Source organism: Ursus americanus, chromosome 20, assembly GCF_024610735.1.
Source record: "Ursus americanus isolate L20-20 chromosome 20, mUrsAme1.1.p, whole genome shotgun sequence".
In the NCBI taxonomy this organism is placed as follows: domain Eukaryota; kingdom Metazoa; phylum Chordata; class Mammalia; order Carnivora; family Ursidae; genus Ursus; species Ursus americanus.
Genome location: NC_142146.1, coordinates 37,444,001 through 37,462,069, shown reverse-complemented (window position 1 = coordinate 37,462,069; position 18,069 = coordinate 37,444,001). Strand labels below are relative to the sequence as shown.

Sequence of the window (18,069 nt, the reverse complement as noted above, 5' to 3'; positions counted from 1 at the left end):
TGAGCATCTCTAAATTCTTTATCATGCTGTGCCAGAGAGGACTACCTCATACCGAGAAACTCTCCAGAGCCATCACTGGGAAGTGGCTGCCTCCCCAGGGACTACATTTCCCAGACCCCTTTGCAGTTAGACATGGTCATGTGACTGAGTTTTAGTCAAGCGAACGTGAACAGAAGCGTTGTACATCCCTTCCAGGCATGGCCTGTAAAAACCTTCCATGTGCACTTTTTCACACTCTTTTGCTCTTCCACTGGGGAGTGGAGACACTCCAGGTGACCTTAAAAACCACACGCTGCAGAAGGTGGAGACTCTCTCCATTTGTAGCCCTGAATGAACGTGTTACAGTTGCCCTATTACACCCTGTTACATGAGCAAGAAATAAACTTGTGTTGTGTTTGAGCCATTATACATTTTTCAGTCCATTACAGCAATTAGCTTATACTAACGCTTACATGTCCTTTTGGATACAGCTGTTTTTCTTGTGTGCGGAAGTTCCTATGCTTTCTCCCCCTTCCTTAAATTTTACTATAAACCAAGGGAATAGAATTAATAAACTTAAATTTAAGCAGCCATTAGGGGCAAATGACACTCACCAAATTAGTGGTCACAGCATTCAGATCTTAAAGCCAGAAGAGCAGAAATTTAGCAGAGTCTCACTTCAAGACAACCTGATATATTAAAATAAAACAAAAAAGAAATGTAAGATGTACAAAGCAAAGACATTAGAGTTACAAAACAAATATATGGTTACGTTCTATAGGTTGTTGTCAGATTACGATGGAATTTGCCACTGTTTTCCAGTAAATGACAAACTTCCCTATTGCCTTTAAAATGAAATTTTTAAAAATACATCCCCCTCCAATCATTATAAAATAGAATTTATAAAGCACGATTCTACTCTGCTAAATAAGCTATACAAAGACTAGGTGCTGACTCAGGGGATGACACTGGAGGCTAGGAACACTAGGTATGACTGCCTGTGGGCTCTGCAGTTCTTACGTACACATTTAAACTTTGCTCTCAGGAACTTAACTTTCTTGGTTAGGAACTTTCAGAGCTTGTAAAATTATAGGCTATGCACAGACTTAAGTTTTTTAGGTGATGTTAAAACAGACATCAGAGATACATTGTATCTGTCTTTGTGTTTAATATCATTCCAGATGCAATGGCACAAGTCGGAATTAAAATAAAGTCTCTATAAACACGGTGATGAAACAATGGAGGTGCACGACCAGAACAATCTGAGGCAACCAGAAACACACTCTGGAAAGGCGGGTTGTGGATGTTTTCTTACCAGAGCTGCCATCTTTTACCAGGTTAAGTGCAAAAATACTTTTTGACGGCATAGGGCACGTATTTGCCTAGAACAGGGTTTCTTTTTGTGTCTGATTACTCGGTTTAAGATCCAGGAAGCAAACAGTTCAGAACTCTGAACAAACATTCTGGCAGTCCAAAACAGAGCACTAGGGCGGGAGAAGGAAGAGGAGACAAAACAAGAGGGTTGACCGGGGAAGGGACGACTTGGGCCATTTTCCCAGGGTTTCAGCATATACATACGTGTACACACACACACACCCACACTCAGACACACACACACACACACACACACACACACACACACATATATATATATATATATATTTTTTTTTTTTTTCTGAGAGGAAAGGCACTCTTGTCTGGTCCTGTGAGAAGAGAGAGATCAGATAAAATCCCTTTGGTGCTGTCTTTGGAAAGTCTCCCAAATGCATCCCCACTCCCTCCCGTTGGGCTGGGGCCTGCCAAGCCACAGGTGTCAGGAAACAAGATGGCGCCCCACAGTGTAGGGCACTGAGTGAGGGGGGCCAGGGGTGGGCCTTCACTTACTCGGAGACGCTGGCTCCTCTGAAACCCAGACGCTGCCAACTCCCTGGGCTCAGGAGTTATAACCGCTTTCTTGCTCTGGGTTCTTCACTTCTTGTTGAGATCAGCTCCACATATTTTTCTGATGATGTCACCCATTCTGACTTCCTACATTTTGAAAGTTGATCTATAAGCAAAACCTTCCATGAGGCTAAAAAAAGAAAAAAGAAGAAGAAAAGAAAGGTGTGCTGTGGGGAGATGGAGAGGAGGAGGAGAGAGGCAGTTGCCTCCTTATTTTGAGATTTGCTGCAGCTGCGAGTGCCACTCCCCAGCCAGTTTCCTGGCTGCAGAGGGAGGCCAGTGGCCGGGCGTGGGTGACGTCAGGGCCAGGCCTGAGTCATCGCCAGCGGCCTGGCTGCCCTGCCACTCGGAAGGGGACAAAAGGAACCTTTGATGTCCAGAGGCCCTCCTCTCAGCACACTCGCCTGTACGGAGCAGCAAGCCAGGAGAACATTCCTGCTGTCTCCCCACCCCCAGTCGCCCTTCCTACTTCCGGAACAGGCAGATTCAGCAAGGCCTCCCCAAGGGACGTCACCCTCCTGCATGGCAGAGGCCTGGCCACTCTGTCAAAGAGAGAAGCAGAAGAGGGTGTTTCTCTGGGGATTTCTCACCTCTCCCTCTGGCATCCCCCTTTTTCCTTGTGGTGCTGCCTTAAGCAGGGGATAGAGGTGGTATTAGAAGTCATGTGGAAAGGTAGAAGGTGCTCTCGTCACATTTCTGGGGCAGTGCCCAGCGGTCAGTGCCTTTGTGCAACGGCCCTAGGCCTCAACTCCTTGCTCTCCGGGTGTCAGTGTGAGCTTGCACCTCCTGGATTTAAGAGGGCACCATTCTTTAAGAGGGGTATTTATATCCCTGTGCTGGCATGGGACTCAGTAAACGCATGATGAATGTATTTCGATAAGTTTAGATGACAATTGTAAAATAAAATAGTAGAAAACATATACTGAATACTTGCAGTGAATGTTTGAGCCTCTGTGCTAAGTGCTTTGCAAAGATTATTTCATTTATCATTATTTTTTTTAAAGATTTTATTTATTTATTCGACAGAGATAGAGACAGCCAGCGAGAGAGGGAACACAAGCAGGGGGAGTGGGAGAGGAAGAAGCAGGCTCCTAGCGGAGGAGCCTGATGTGGGGCTCGATCCCAGAATGCTGGGATCACACCCTGAGCCAAAGGCAGACGCTTAACGACTGCACCACCCAGGCGCCCCTCATTTATCATTATTATCATGACAAAGCTATGAGGTTAGGTACTATTATTATTCCCAATTCTATAGATGAGAAAATGGATGCTCAGAGAGATTAAGACACTTCTCAAAAGTCTCACAGCTGGTTAATGGCAGAGCCTGGATTATTTGATCTCAAATCCTGTGTTCTGAACCACCATGGTGAGTGGCTTAGGTCAATGTGTGAATAATGACCAAGGGCAGCCTGGTTCAGGTGAGCAAAGGTAAGGTAATGATGGGGCTTAAAACCAATTGCACAAGGAAGGAATGGAGCAATTAGGGATGATCTGCGTAGAGTAGTGGGCCTCATGGACTCTTGATGGGTCAACACAAGGTCTGAGTCTTGGTGGGACACGCAAAGTGGTCAGGAGGGCATGTTCACTGTCAGGTCCAAGTGGGGATGAGAAGCTAGGATGGGAGGACAAAGCCAGGGGGATCTGGATGCAGGGTGTGAGAGAACAGTGGACAGAGTACGTCAGAGGGGCCGAGGCCCAGACTTGTCTTTGTTGCCCCCTGGACTAATGGGCATACATGGGGGGTCAGTGCAGCCAAAGCCCTAGTCTGGGACAGGCAAGAAGACTACAGGGAAGAAAGACAAGATAGCTCTCAAAGACTCCAAGGGCTAGAGGAGGAGCTAGCACAATGGTGTGTTTCAAGTACGAGAGGAGCGGGAGGTGACAGGAACAGCACTGGACCTGCCAGTGGCAGTCGCTGCCCTTAGCACAGCCCTATCAGGCATAAGCTGCCTTTCCGGGATGGAGTGCGAGTCTTGTCAGTGGCTGTGTTCAAGCCAAGATGAGGAGGGCTGGCAAGAGGAGAACATCTGCTTCCAGGGGTATCTGGGCCTGGGATAAAGATGACCTTGGAGGTATCTTCTCCTTCTGGGGTTTCTGATTTCATGATTTGTACTTTTCCATGATTCTTCTAGAGTGAATGTCTCATTCCAAGAGGAAGACAAATGCCAGGAATTTCCAGCCCCTTGCTGAAGAAGGGGAGGGAGTCGTCACTGGCCTCCTCAATAACACCACTCCACAGCCTTCCTTCCACTGTGGTCATGAGACCCCTCTCATGGGCTCAGGAGATCAATGCCTCTGATAACTGGGGACACCCTGTAGTTACCTTGTTCCTAGGAGCGCTGCCAGTTGCCACTCTGAGGAATTACACTTGTGCTGGGGGGGGGGGGGGTCTGACTTCCCAGGCAGGTGGAATTAGCAAAGGTGAATTTCAGAAGAGAGAAAGCCACCTGCGTTTAATTAAGGGAGCAACAACTCATCAGGGTCACTGTCAACAGTCCACACACAGCCTGACCTTGAGCTGAGGAAAGCGATTTAAGTTCCAGGCATTTTTTGGCAGAAGGCTTGTTTATTCTTTCCTTTTCTCTCTGCAGAAAATGGCTCTGGGCACCTCCCCACTCTGCTTCCCCAAAGGCCTGGTGGCCTTGCTTGCTTCATGTACACAGGTAGTTATTTCTCTAATAAGATGAAGAGAGGCTGATTATTTTTTCAGTTTACCTTGTGGGGCCAGGATAATGTGAAGAGAAAAGGAAAGGAAAGAAGGAGAAATGATGAGTAAGCTTAAGTGAGATGCAGAGCCTTGTACTATGTGTTCTGAGGCTGCTTCTAATAGGATAAAATCAGAATTGGGCGAAACATCTACTGGGGGACACAGAGAAGTAAATATAGTGACACCCTCTAACCTATACATCATCTGGACAATCCTTTGTTACAACAAATGCAGTTATATACTCGTAATTAAAAAATAAATTAATTAAATCTTTACGGGTTCAAGGAATTCCTCATAAGACTGGTCTACACTTGCTGCCTCTAATTTCTCTCATAACATTCACTTTTTAGAAACACATTTTATTAAGATATAATTTACATACCATAAGGTTAACCCACTTAAAGTGTACAAGTTAATGGATTTTAGTATATTTACAGAATTCTGTGACCTGTCATAGAATTTTAGAAGCTTTTTATCACCTCCAAAAGAAACTATGTGCCCATTAGTAGTCACTCCTCACTTATGTACCATCCCTCCCCCCAGTGCTAGGCAAACAATCTTCTCTCTGTCTCTATAGATTTACATATAGATTTGGCCATTTCATATAAATGGGATCACATAATATGTGGCCTTTGTGTCTGGCTTCTTTCACTTAGCGTAATATTTTCAAAGTTTATCCATGTTGTAGAATCTATCCATACTTCATTCTTTTTTTAAAAATTCTATTTATTTTATTATTTTAAATTTTTTTTAGTAAGTTCTATGCCCAGCATGGGGCTTGAGCCCACAATCCTGAGATCAAGAGTCACATGCTCCACCCACCAAGCCAGCCAGGTGCCCCTGTACTTCATTCCTTTTTAGGCCCAAGTAATACTTCATCGTGTGGATGTAGCACATTTTGTTTACCCATACATCAGTTGATGAACATTTGAGTTGTCTCCATTTTTTACTGTTACAAGTCATGTTGCCGCGAACATTCGAGTACACATTTTTGTGTGGACATACATTTTTGTGTGTCTTGGGTAGCTACCAAGGAGTGGAACTGCTGGGTTGGGTCATACGGTGACTCTATGTTTAACATTTCAGTGTATGTGCTGCCGAAGCAAGCGCTCTATGTTTACCATTTTGAGAAGCCGTCAAAACGTTTTCCAAAGTGCACCATTTTACATTCCCACCAGTGACGTGTGAGAGTTCCGATTTCTCCACATCCTCACAACATTCTTCTTGTCTGTCTTTTTGATTCTAGCCATCCGAGTGGGTGCGATGTGGTATCTCATTTTGCTTTTGATTTCCATCTCCCTAGTGACAAAGGATGTTGAGCACCTTTTCACGAACTTACTGGTCATTTGTATGTCTTCTTTGGAGAACTGTTCGTTCAAATCCTTTGTCCATTTTTAATTGGGTTATTTGTCTTCTTATTGTTGAGTATACATTCTGCATACAAATCCTTTATCAGATATATGTTTTACAAATATTATTGCCTTGTTGGTGGATTGTCATTTCACTTTCTTTATGATATTCTTTGAAGGAGAAAGGTTTTTAATGCTGATGAAGTCCAATTTATCTATCTTCTCTTACATCACTGTGCTTTTAGTATCATATCTGAGAAACTGTCATCTAACTCAAGGTCATAAAGATTTACACCTGAGTTTTCTTCTAATAGATTTATAGTTGTAGTTCTTATATTTAGGTCTATGATCCACTCTAAGTTAATTTTTATGGTGTAAGGTAGGGATCCATAGTCATTCTTTTCCTGTGATATCCAGAACCGTTTGTTGAAAAGAATATTCTCACAAGAACTCTGGACATTTAAAACTATTCTAAAATAAATAGTTTATTTTTAAAAATAGCCCATTCTTTTCCCCATTGAATTGTCTTGGCCCCTTTGTTAAAAATCAACTGACTATAAATATTTGTTTATTTCTGGACTCTTAATTCTATTCCATGGATCTAGATGTCTGTTCTTATGCCAGCGCCACACTGTTTTGATTACTACAGCTTTGACCTTGTGCTTTTTCAAGATTGTTCTGGCCATTCTGGATCCCTTGCATTCCTTTTTTTAAATTTATTTTTAGGGGTGCCTGGGTGGCTCAGCCATTTAGTGTCTGCCTTTGGCCCAGTTCTTGATCCCAGGGTCCTGGGATTGAGCCCCACATCGGGCTCCCTGCTCGGTGGGAAGCCTGCTTCTCCCTCTCACACTCCCCTTGCTTGTGTTCCCTCTCTCGCTGTCTCTGTCAAATAAATAAATAAAAACTATTAAAAAATTATTTTTAAAGATTTTACTTATTTACTTGAGATAGAGAGTGAGAGAGAGAGAGCACGGGCTGGGGGGTAGAGGGAGAGGGAGAAGCAGGCTCCCCACTGAGCAGGAAGCTCGACTTGGGGGTTTGATCCCAGGGGGGATCATGACTTGAGCCACCCAGGTGGCCCTGGATCCCTTGCATTTCTATTTGATTTCTAGGATTATCTTCTCAATTTCTGCAAAAAATTCCAGCCGGGATTTTGACAGAGATTGAATTCTATCTCTAGACCAGTTAGGGAGTATCCTTATTTTAACAATATTAAGTCTTCTGGGGCGCCTGGGTGGCGCAGTCGTTAAGCATCTGCCTTCGGCTCAGGGCGTGATCCCAGTGTCCTGGGATCGAGCCCCACATCAGGTTCCTCCACTAGGAGCCTGCTTCTTCCTCTCCCACTCCCCCTGCTTGTGTCTCTCTCTTGCTGGCTGTCTCTTTCTGTCAAATAAATAAATAAAAATCTTTAAACAAAACAAAACAAAACAAAAAACAATATTAAGTCTTCTGATCTGTGAACCTGGGGAGACTTTCCATATATTTAGATCTTTAATTTCTTTCAACAATGTTTTATCACTTTTGGTGTGTAAGTCTTACATTCCTCTTGTTAAATCTTATCCTATTTTATTCTTAATTGATATTACTTATATTGGAAATAATCTTTATTCACGGACTTGTTAATTTTTTTTAAGATTTTATTTATTTATTTGAGAGAGAGAGTAAGCTAGAGAGAGACAGAGAGAGAGAACATGAGTTGGGGGGGGGGAGCAGAGGGAGAGGAAGAAGCAGACTCCCCGCTGAACAGGGAGCCTGACACAGGGCTCAATCCCAGGACCCCAGGATCAGGACCTGAGCCAAAGGCACAGGCTTAACCGACTGAGCCACCGAGGAGCCCCTGGATTTTTATTTTTGTTATGGTGGTGGCTATGTTATGGCCATCTATACTTTATGTTAATGGAGTGGGGTTTAGATCATGACCTCTGAGAATCCAACTGGGAGGCTACTCCTCAGTGGCCCATCATCACTCATTTAGATGAATTTGGGATTATTGCTTTTCTTTCTTCTTCCTGAATCATTCCTCTAAGAATCAGCCCCTAGAAAACTGTAAAAAATTCATCATTGAGGCTCCCTGTGTAATGTTTGGAGGTCATATCTCTTGTTTCCTCAGTCCAGCACCAGGACTCTATCCTCCCCTGAAAACCTCTAGAACAGTGTTTTTAAAACTGCAGGTCAGTACCCACCATTATTGGGTCAGAAGTAGCATTAGTTTCAAGTGACAAAATAAAACAGAAAAATTCAAGTACAAGACTTTTGTTTCAGTTTTATGTGTGTGAGCTGGGTCTCTCTGTGAAACGTATTTATTACTGTGGTTCAGAGTTAAAAAGAAAAAAGTTTAAAAAAATAGTGTTGGAGTAGATCTTTCACTTTCATTAAGGTGTTTAAGCAACTCATAAGAGCATGAAGTAACACCCCTCCAAGTGGTTTGTCCACTTTGATAGGGATCAAAACCTTAAGTCCCAGGGATACAGTTCCACCAGTAATGAAGGATTTGGGGGCACTGAGGTCTTTTTCTATAATTGATAACACTAGATGGAGGATTATTTCTGTTACCCTCGTGGAGCTACCCCTGCCCGCTTCCCCCACTCACTGCCCCCACGCTACCTCTTAGTCATCACCTCCTCTTGCTCTTCTGATACCTGCGAATCCACATCCTGAACTTGTACAGGGTTTTCTATTTTTCAAAACTCTTCCACATACACCATCTCCTTTGATTCTCACAGCTATGCCATGAAATTGACAGGTCAGATCCAAACCCTTGCTTGACCATTTAACTCCACGTGTGACCTTAACCTCTCAGCTTATCTCCTCAGCTGCTATATATAACCAGGAAAGCTAAGAAACTTGGCCAACATCACACAGCCTGGAAGCGGCAGGACCAGGAAGAGACCTAAATCTTTCCCCTCCTAGCCTGGTTGTCCCACAGGCTCTCCTCATGGAGACACATAACTTCTTTTTAGTAATATTATTCACCTGACTGCCTTATAAAGAATGTTTAAAAAGCAAAGAGCACTCTGCTCTCTTCAACCATATCTAAAAACACTGACTTTTATGGCACGAAGCACAAGACAAACAGCTCTACCTGTCTCGTGGATAAGGGTTATCACTCTCAACATCAAAGACTATTTATTAAAGGCCGGGCCCTCTGAATCAGATACAACAAAGTCCACAAGGAAAGGAAAACAAAGTTCCCCAAGTGCTCTGTTTTGTCCTTAATGTTGCAGAGTGTCCCCTCTAGTGGCTCTGGAGGAAAACAGCTTCTGGAAAACAGTAGATTCAAAGTTGATGAAATCAGACAATGTTAGAGTTTCCACGGAGCTTAGAGAACACTTGGTTCGAGGTGTGTCCCATCACTGCTGAGAAATTGAGAACTAGACCAATGGTTCTCAACCAGGGGAGATTCTGTCCCCAGGCAACCTTTGGCAACTTCTGTGGACATTTCTGGCTATCATTTGACTGAGGGTGGGGGATGCTACTATCATCAGTACCTAAAAGCCAGGGATGCTGCTAAATATCCTATAATACACAGGACAACCCCTCACAACTGAGGAAAAGGCCTCAGTTCCCCCAAGTCCTTCACTACTGATGGAACTTCATCCCTGAGATTTAAGGGTTCCATCCTCATCCAAATGGATAGACCCCCTGGAGGGCTGTTACTGTTAATGTCTTATGAGTTATTTAAACACCTTAATTATCCAGCCTCAAATGTCAATAGTGCTGAGGTGGATTGGAGAAATGGTGTGTGATCTACCCAAGGACTTGCAGCTTCCCCCCCACCCCCGCCGGCTTTATTGAGATGTAACTGACACATAACCAAGGACTTGTAGCTTATTCATAGCTTTTGATGGCTCCACGTGCTCTCTCTCTTTTCATTTCTTTTGGAATGCTTTTATTAGAATTGTGAAAAAGTCAAAAGTAATACAAAAGACTTTCCATCACTCCTTCCCATAATCAATGTTAACAGCCTTGGTGGTTCATTAGGTGGGACTATATTAAAATCCAAATTTAGATAATTTTTGACTTATCATTTCCTGTGGTTAGCTATACTTTAGCTGTTCATCCACCTCTCCACGTGCACACCAAGACAAGCAACAATCAACAGAGGTTTCTTTTGACTTTGCTTATTATACAAAAGTTGGACTAACACCCATTACTTTATAACTTGCTTTTTTTATTTAATAAGTTGTGAATATCTCTTCAGATCCAATAAAGAATCTCCTATATGTTTACAAAAGTTTGGAATGATCAGTACTGTGGGCTCCAAGGAGCTAATATGGCCTATGAAGGACATTAAATGACACTGAATCATGTGGTGTCTTTAATATCTCTCTGACACTTGATATCTCACTCTTTTGTAGAGAGCTGGGCTCAGGATTAAAATCTTTGGTAGGCCATGCTATCTAACTAGGAATGAATAACATCCTTTTGTTGTCTTTGTGTTTATGCTTACAGATACTTTCTAGGCTTAGCAAGTAATACTGGTTTTCTATTGACTGTGGTGCTATGAAACTTCATTTTATAACAAATATACATGTACTAATTGATTTTATGTGTCAACTTGACTGGATCATGGGGTACCTGGATATTTGGCTAAATGTTACTTCTGGGTGTATCTGTGAGAATGTTTCTGGATGAGACTGGCATTTGAAATCTGTAGATTGAGTAAAGCCAATGGCCTTGCCCATGGTGGGTGACCCTCATACAATCTGTGGAGGGCTTAGATAGAACAAAAAGGTGGAGGCAGGGGCATTTGGCCTCACTCTGCCTGACTGATGAGCGGGGTGCCCTGAGACTGAGACACCACGGTCTCTCCTCGTTCTCAGGACTATACCACAGGCTCTCCTGGGTCTACAGCTTGCAGATGACACAGCAGGTGACTGCACAGCCTCCAAAGTCATGTAAGCCAATTCCTCATAATAAATATTCTCTCTCTCTCTGTATATCCTATTAATTTATGTATATATATGTAAACTATTAATGTCTATATAATGTAAATATGTATCCTAGTAGTTCTGTTTCCTTGTAGAACCCTGGAGCCAACTCAAATAAAAATGTTTTAATGGTATAAGATTGACAGCAGTTTGGGTAAGAGGGATCTAACTCATTTTTGGTGTGGCCAATCATATATGGTTCAATCATTCCCTTCTGATGGACAAAGTTTTTTCCAGGTGTTTGTTTTGCCATTAGAGCATGTTGTAATGAATACCCTTATACTTACCCTTTCATACTTTTATTTCTATGAAATAAATTGTCCAAGGTGAAATTATCATTTCAATTTTTATTTTAAATTTTAATAGATATTTTCAAATCATTTTCAAAAAAGCTGAAGCAAGACATACTCCAACCATGGCTATCTGAGACTAAACATTCTCCCACATCTTGGTCATCACTGGATATTTTCACTTTTTTTTTTTTTTTTTTACATTTTACTAATCTGGTGGGTAAAAATTGGTATTTCACTTTTGCTTTTTTTTTGGAAGAGCAGTAGAGTATATTATATGTCCTATCATTTATTTTTTGTTTAGTTTTTATTTAAATTCCAGTAAGTTAACATACATTGTAATATTGGTTTCAGGTGTACAATTTAGTGACCCAACACTTATATACAACACCCGGTGCTCATCACATCACTTTTGCCTTAATTTGCATTTCCCTGACTTAAAAATAGTGGTTAAGAGCATAAATGAATGAATTGTAAGGTGTGTGAATTATATCCCAATAAAACTGTTATTAAAAAGTTAATTATAAGTAGTAACACATTTTAAATAATCAGCAAAATGATTTTAAAAATGCACAGTAATCTATGCTCTGAACATCTTCGTAACCTTGATTTCTACCCATCTTGCAAAGGCCAAGGCAACCTCCCTGAAGGTCTCTACAAAGGAATTTCTAGGGATTACTGCTGAAGTTAATCCTAAACTGTGGCTTCTCCAGGTGAAAATAAAACTCATTTATTCTAGAAAGAAGAAACCAAGTTCTCTACTGGGGAGGGAGGAAAGACCTCAGAAATAAATCAACCAATCACATTAAGTAGAAAAAGGACATGAGAAAGGTGAATAAGTTTTAATCCGAATAATGGCCTTGGCCAAGCCATGTTAACTTCTCTGAGCCCAGTTGCTGCCTCTGTTTATGGGAATGATAACCCTACACACAGATTTCACACCAGGTTGCCACAGGGCTGTGTTGCAAAGGTCAGGGGATTGTCTGCCAATAATGGTGACTTACTGCCCCCGTTTGCCAAGTTTCCCAGTTTTGAAACCAAAGTAGTCCCCAGAAAACCTAGATGAGTTGGGTGTCTCACTACCAATTGAGTTTTAAGGTCCAAAGTAGACTTTGGAGCAAGAAAGAAATACGTACATTAACATGTGTCTGAATCAATATTCGGTTCATTTAAGTTTAAGTTAGAAAAATGTACACTTGGGGCGCCTGGGTGGCTCAGTCGTTAAGCATCTGCCTTCGGCTCAGGGCATGATCCCGGCATTATGGGATCGAGCCCCACATCAGGCTCGTCCACTGGAAGCCTGCTTCTTCCTCTCCCACTCCCCCTGCTTGTGTTCCCCCTCTCACTGGCTGTCTCTCTCTGTCAAATAAATAAATAAAATCTTTAATAAAAAAAGAAAAAAGAAAAAAAAAGAAAAATGTATGCTTAAAGTCACCTATAAACATAGTTGTTTTATTCATAAATATATATGCTCAAAAGTATAAAAATAAGAATTATTTTCTCTCATCCTTGAATTAATATTCCATTGACTTATAAATTTAAAAGATTATACTCCTCTAACAAATAACTATCTATATAAATTGAACTAAGTAAATACCCTTAAATGTTTAAAACAACATTTACAAATTTATTTTATTTTATTTTATTTTATTTTTTTAAAGATTTTATTTATTTATTTGACAGAGAGACAGCCAGCGAGAGAGGGAACACAAGCAGGGGGAGTGGGAGAGGAAGAAGCAGGCTCCCAGTGGAGGAGCCTGATGTGGGGCTCGATCCCAGGACTCCAGGATCACGCCCTGAGCTGAAGGCAGCCACTTAACGACTGAGTCACCCAGGCGCCCCAACATTTACAAATTTAATGTCAAATCCTCTCAGGCATTTTAGTTATCTTATAAAACAGTTATAAATTTAACAAACAAAATCTTGCTAAAGCCAAACAATCAACAAAACTAAAAGGCAAAGGATTAGTATCCAAAATATATAAAGAACATATACAATTCAACACCCCGAAAACAAATAATCCAATTTAAAAGTGGGCAGAAGACTCAAACAGACATTTCTCCAAAGAAGACATCCAGATGGCCAACGGAGACATGAAAAGATGCTCAACATCACTTACCATCAGGGAAATGCAAATCAAAACTATAATGAGATATCACTTCACACCTGTCAGAATGGCTAAAATCGACAACACAAGAAACAACGGGTGTTGCCAAGGATGTGGAAAAAAGGAACCCTCAAGCACTGTTGGTGGGAATGCAAACTGGTGCAGCCACTCTGGACAACAGTATGGAGTTTCCTCCAAAAGTTAAAGATAGAACTACCCTATGAGCCAGCAATTGCACTACTGGGTATTTACTGAAAGAATACAACAACACTAACTCAATGGGATATATGCACCCCTCTGTTTATAGCAGCATTATTTACAATAGCCAAGATATGGAAGCATTCCAAGTGTCTATCAATTGATGACTGGATAAAGATGATGTGGTAGATATATATAATGGAATATTATTCAGTATAAAAAAGAATGAAATCTTGCCATTTGCAACAACATGGATGAAGCTGGAGAGTACAATGCTAAGCGAAATAAGTCTTCCAGACAAAGACAAATACCATATGATTTCACTCAAATGTGGAATTTAAGAAACAAAACAAACAAAGGGGAAAAGAGAGGGAGAGAGGGAGAGACAAACCAAAAAAACACTCTTAATTATAGCAAACAAACTGATGGTTACCAGAAGATGGGGAGGTGGGGGGGGGTGTGAAATAGGTGATGGGGATTAAGGGGTGCACTTGTTGTGATGTGCACCGGGTGTTGTATAGAATTGTCGACTCACTATATTGTACACCTGAAACTGATATTACACTGTATGTTAACTAACTGGAATTAAAATAAAAACTTTGATTTTTTTTTTCAAATAACACACATATACAAAGATACTATGTCCCTATTATTTAGGTCATTTATGGTTCAGTGTTTTCTTACTTGCACTCATATGACCCCATAACAGCTACTTACAGTTATGCCCTCCTAAAGCTCTCCCAGCCCCCTTCCACCATCCTGTATCCAGAACACTCTTCCTAAAGAGCCACTTTGACTAGAGAGTTCTATCACTTAAACCATTAGTGATAACATTACACCAAACTAAAGAAGGTAGTCACAAAAGGCCACATATTACATGATTCCATTTATATGTAATGTCCGGAAGAGAGAAATCTATAAGGACAGAAAATAGATTAGTGCCTTGAGGCTTGGGATGAAGATGGGTTAGAGGGTAACAGATAAAGGTTTCTTTTTTAAGAGCCCAGATGACCATTGACAGATGAATAGATAGAGAAGATGTGGTATATATACATGGAATATTACCCAGCCATAAAAAAAAAAGAAGTCTTACCATTTGCAACAACACAGGTGGAACTAGAGAGGATTATACTAATCAAAATAAGTCAGTCAGAGAAAGACAAATACCATATGATTTCACTCGTACGTGGAATTTAAGAAACAAAACAGATGAACATAGGGGAAGGGAGGGAAAAATAAAATAAGACAAAAGCAGAGAGGGAGGCAAACCACAAGAGACTCTTAACTATAGGAACCAAACTGAGGGTTGCTGGAGGGGAGGTGGGTGGGGGGATGGGGTAACTGGGTGATGGACATTAAGGAGATGAAATGAACACTGGGTATTACATGCAACTGATGAATCATTGAACTCTACCTCTGAAACTAATAATACACTATATGTTAATTAATTGAATTTAAATACAATTTTTAAAAAGGTTTCTTTTTGAGGTGATGATCATGTTCTAAAACTGATTGTGGTAATGGTTGCACCTATCTGTGAATATACTAAAAACCACTGAATTGTGCACTTTAAATTAGTGAATTGTGTGGTATATGAATTATATCCTAATAAAGCTGTTAAAATAATACAGCCTTCAGGGACACCTGGGTGGCTCAGTTGATTAAACGCCCAACTCTTAGTTTTGGCTCAAAATCAAATCAAATCAAATCAAATCAAATCAAATCAAATCATGACCAACTCTTGGTCATGATCCCGTGGGTCGTGAGATGGAGCCCTGCATAGGTCTCCCAGCCCAGTAGGGAGTTGGCTTGAAAGATTCTCTCCCTCTGTCCCTCCCCCAGGCATGCACATGCAAATCCCCCCACCCCCTCCCAAATTAATAAATAAATCTTAAAAAAATACAGCCTTCAGTGGTGATTCCATTACCTAGAAAATAAAGCATGGAGCACCAGGATGGTTCAGACAGTTAAATGTCTGACTTTGGCTCAGGTCATAATCTCAGGGTCCTGGGATCAAGCCCTGCCTTAGCTCCATGCTCAGTGGGGAGTCTGCGTGTCTCTCTCCCTCTGCCCTCTGCCCTCTCCCCCTGTCATGCTCTCTCTCTCAAATAAATAAATAAAATCTAAAAAAGAAAAAGAAAAGAAAGCACAAATTCATTATATCGGCATTCAAGGCTTTCTATCCTCCAGCCTCAAACTACCATCTAAGTTAACCCCTGGCTACTTCTCTATATAGCAGCCAATCAGACAGCTCATGAGTGGTTCCAGAAACACAACCTGTGCTTCCCTGTTTCCCTACCCCTGCTCCTGTGTTCCCTTGGCCTAGTATGACCTCTTCTACCATCTTGGTCTCTCAAAATTTAACCTGCCTTCAAGGCCCAATTCAAAGGTTCTCCCCAGTCTTCCCAAGCAGAAAGACCCCTTGCTCCTCTGAATTCATAGAATTCAATACATCTCCTGTGGTGTTTGCGTTGTCCTCTTTTACAGGCTTGTGCTCACACCACCTCATTGGCTATATTAGCTGCAGTTTCCAAATCAAAAGTAGGATGGTAACAATGTGTCCGTAAGCAAGAATATTGCAAATATGGACCATTTTAGAAATTACGGATTATATGGTTGCCATAACAGTTTTCCCACTAGAGTGGATGGTCTTTTCCTCCTTCACAGAGTTTTTATCACTGTTGCTCAGAGGGATGAAAGAACTTATCCTCCCTTTCTCTCCCGGATGCACGGAAAGCGCATTAGGTGGTTTTAATGAATGGTCTTATCCCTGCATTATATGCCAAATAAGTAAAAGCCAGACTGATGATAAACATTTTAAAGGCTATAAAAGTACCAGAAGAAAATAAAAGAGGATATTTTTATAATCTTGTGACAGAGGAGACTTTCCTAAATAAATCACAAAATCCAAGACACCATCAAGAAAATCAATAATGAAATTTCCCTACATAAAAACCCAAGCCTTCCGTATGACAAAAGATATCATAAAAAAGTTAAAGGACAAATAACAGACTTCAAGAAAACAGTTTTAAGAGATGTAATATTTAAGGGATAAATATCAGCACTAACTGAACAAACAACACATTAGAAAAAGGCCAAAGCATATGAATAAGTAATATGTACAGAAAAGGTCGAAATGACAGCACATGAAAATGTTCAACATCACTAGCATCAGGGAAATGGAGAATAATATACAACAAGGGTCATTTGCCTCTCAGATGGGCAAACATGGAAAAGGTTGAGACTATCCATACTTGTCAAGTGTGTGGGGAAAAGATCAAACATGAACAGTAGGGTTGCACACGTACTATAATGTACATGATTTTGAAAGAGCAATTTGGTAGGATCTAATTATTTTCTGCAACAAACAGGTATTACATTCATAATTTCCAAGTTAACTTGTAAAAAAACATTCTTGATGAGTTATGAAGGAAATCTCAAATTCTCGCTTTCCCAGTTTCCCCATCTAGGAGGCTGATGCAGAACACACTTTTAAAGACAATTTTTGGGTTGCCTTCAATACTAAACAAGGAAGCCTGGCAGCGCTGATCATCTTTAAAAACCCTACACTTAACTGTTTAAGTGAGAATTTATTTTAAAAGTTCTCCATATTTGCCTGGACTGAAATTAGCCATGTTACCTGGCTACTTCTTAACATGGCACATCACCAACTGACAGACTCTGCGTGGAGTGATGGGGGCTACTCTGTCCTGATTTCCCTTCCCTGGCTTCCCTTGATCAATACTCAGTTGTATAGATGCTTTTTGCTTTCTTGTTGTTTGGTTAAGCTTTAAAGGAAGGTTTGGGTCTTGGTATAAAGCTTTATCAATCTTTACAGTCATCCAAATATCCAGCCTTTTCTGGAGCCTGGCATATTCCCTTATCCCACTGTCCTTCCTAAACAGGGCCATAACAGTCCTATGATGCCCTTTGTATGCGTTAGGAAAATGTGTCCCCTCAGGTGCAGCTCCACGCCGGGTTGCATGGCTCTGTGAGTGGTGCAGCTCCACGCCGGGTTGCATGGCTCTGTGAGTGGTGCAGCTCCACGCCGGGTTGCATGGCTCTGTGAGTGGAGCGCACCTGAGGGGACACATTTTCCTAATACGTACAAAGGGCATCATAGGGCTGTTATGCCCTGTTTAGGAAGGACAGTGGGATAAGGGAATATGCCAGGCTCCAGAAAAGGCTGGATATTTGGATGACTGTAAGGATTGATAAAACTTTATATGAAGACCCAAACCTTCCTTCAGGCAGCCAGCCCCCTGGGCCACTGTGCTAGCCGCCCTGCTCCTCACACCAGTCCTTGTCCAACGGCTGCACAGGAAATCTTTGCAAACTGCCATTTCCTCATTTCAAATGGTCATAGGACACAGTGGCACCTGCTACGGTTAATGCTGCAGACATGTGGCTTAAGTTCCTTTCCCTGGCTTCTCCCTCTAAGCTGCCCTTTGAGATTTCATCAGGTGTCCAAACCTCCTTTGTTAATGCTTTTAGCCACCCCACCCCCACTGCCACCACACGCGCTATAGGCTCTGTGTTTGCCCGGGAAACAGAGAGTGACAGAAAA

General features: G+C 41.5%; 1 protein-coding gene across 5 annotated transcripts in view; it reads right to left on the bottom strand.

Annotated features, from left to right (window-relative positions):
- Nucleotides 1-18,069, bottom strand: part of ZBTB38 (zinc finger and BTB domain containing 38) — a 145,969-nt gene that overhangs the window by 87,864 nt on the left and 40,036 nt on the right. For 2 of the 5 annotated variants that reach the window (XM_045791889.2, XM_045791890.2), the window contains exons 1-2: nt 1,864-2,308; nt 594-668 (exon numbers count right to left, since the gene is read on the bottom strand). The gene's annotated coding sequence lies outside the window, so the exon portion shown is untranslated. Of the gene's footprint in view, nt 1-593; nt 669-1,294; nt 1,522-1,863; nt 2,348-18,069 lie in introns of those variants that run through there. The other 3 variants (XR_015727883.1, XM_045791891.2, XM_087870238.1) reach the window with 3 other exon arrangements.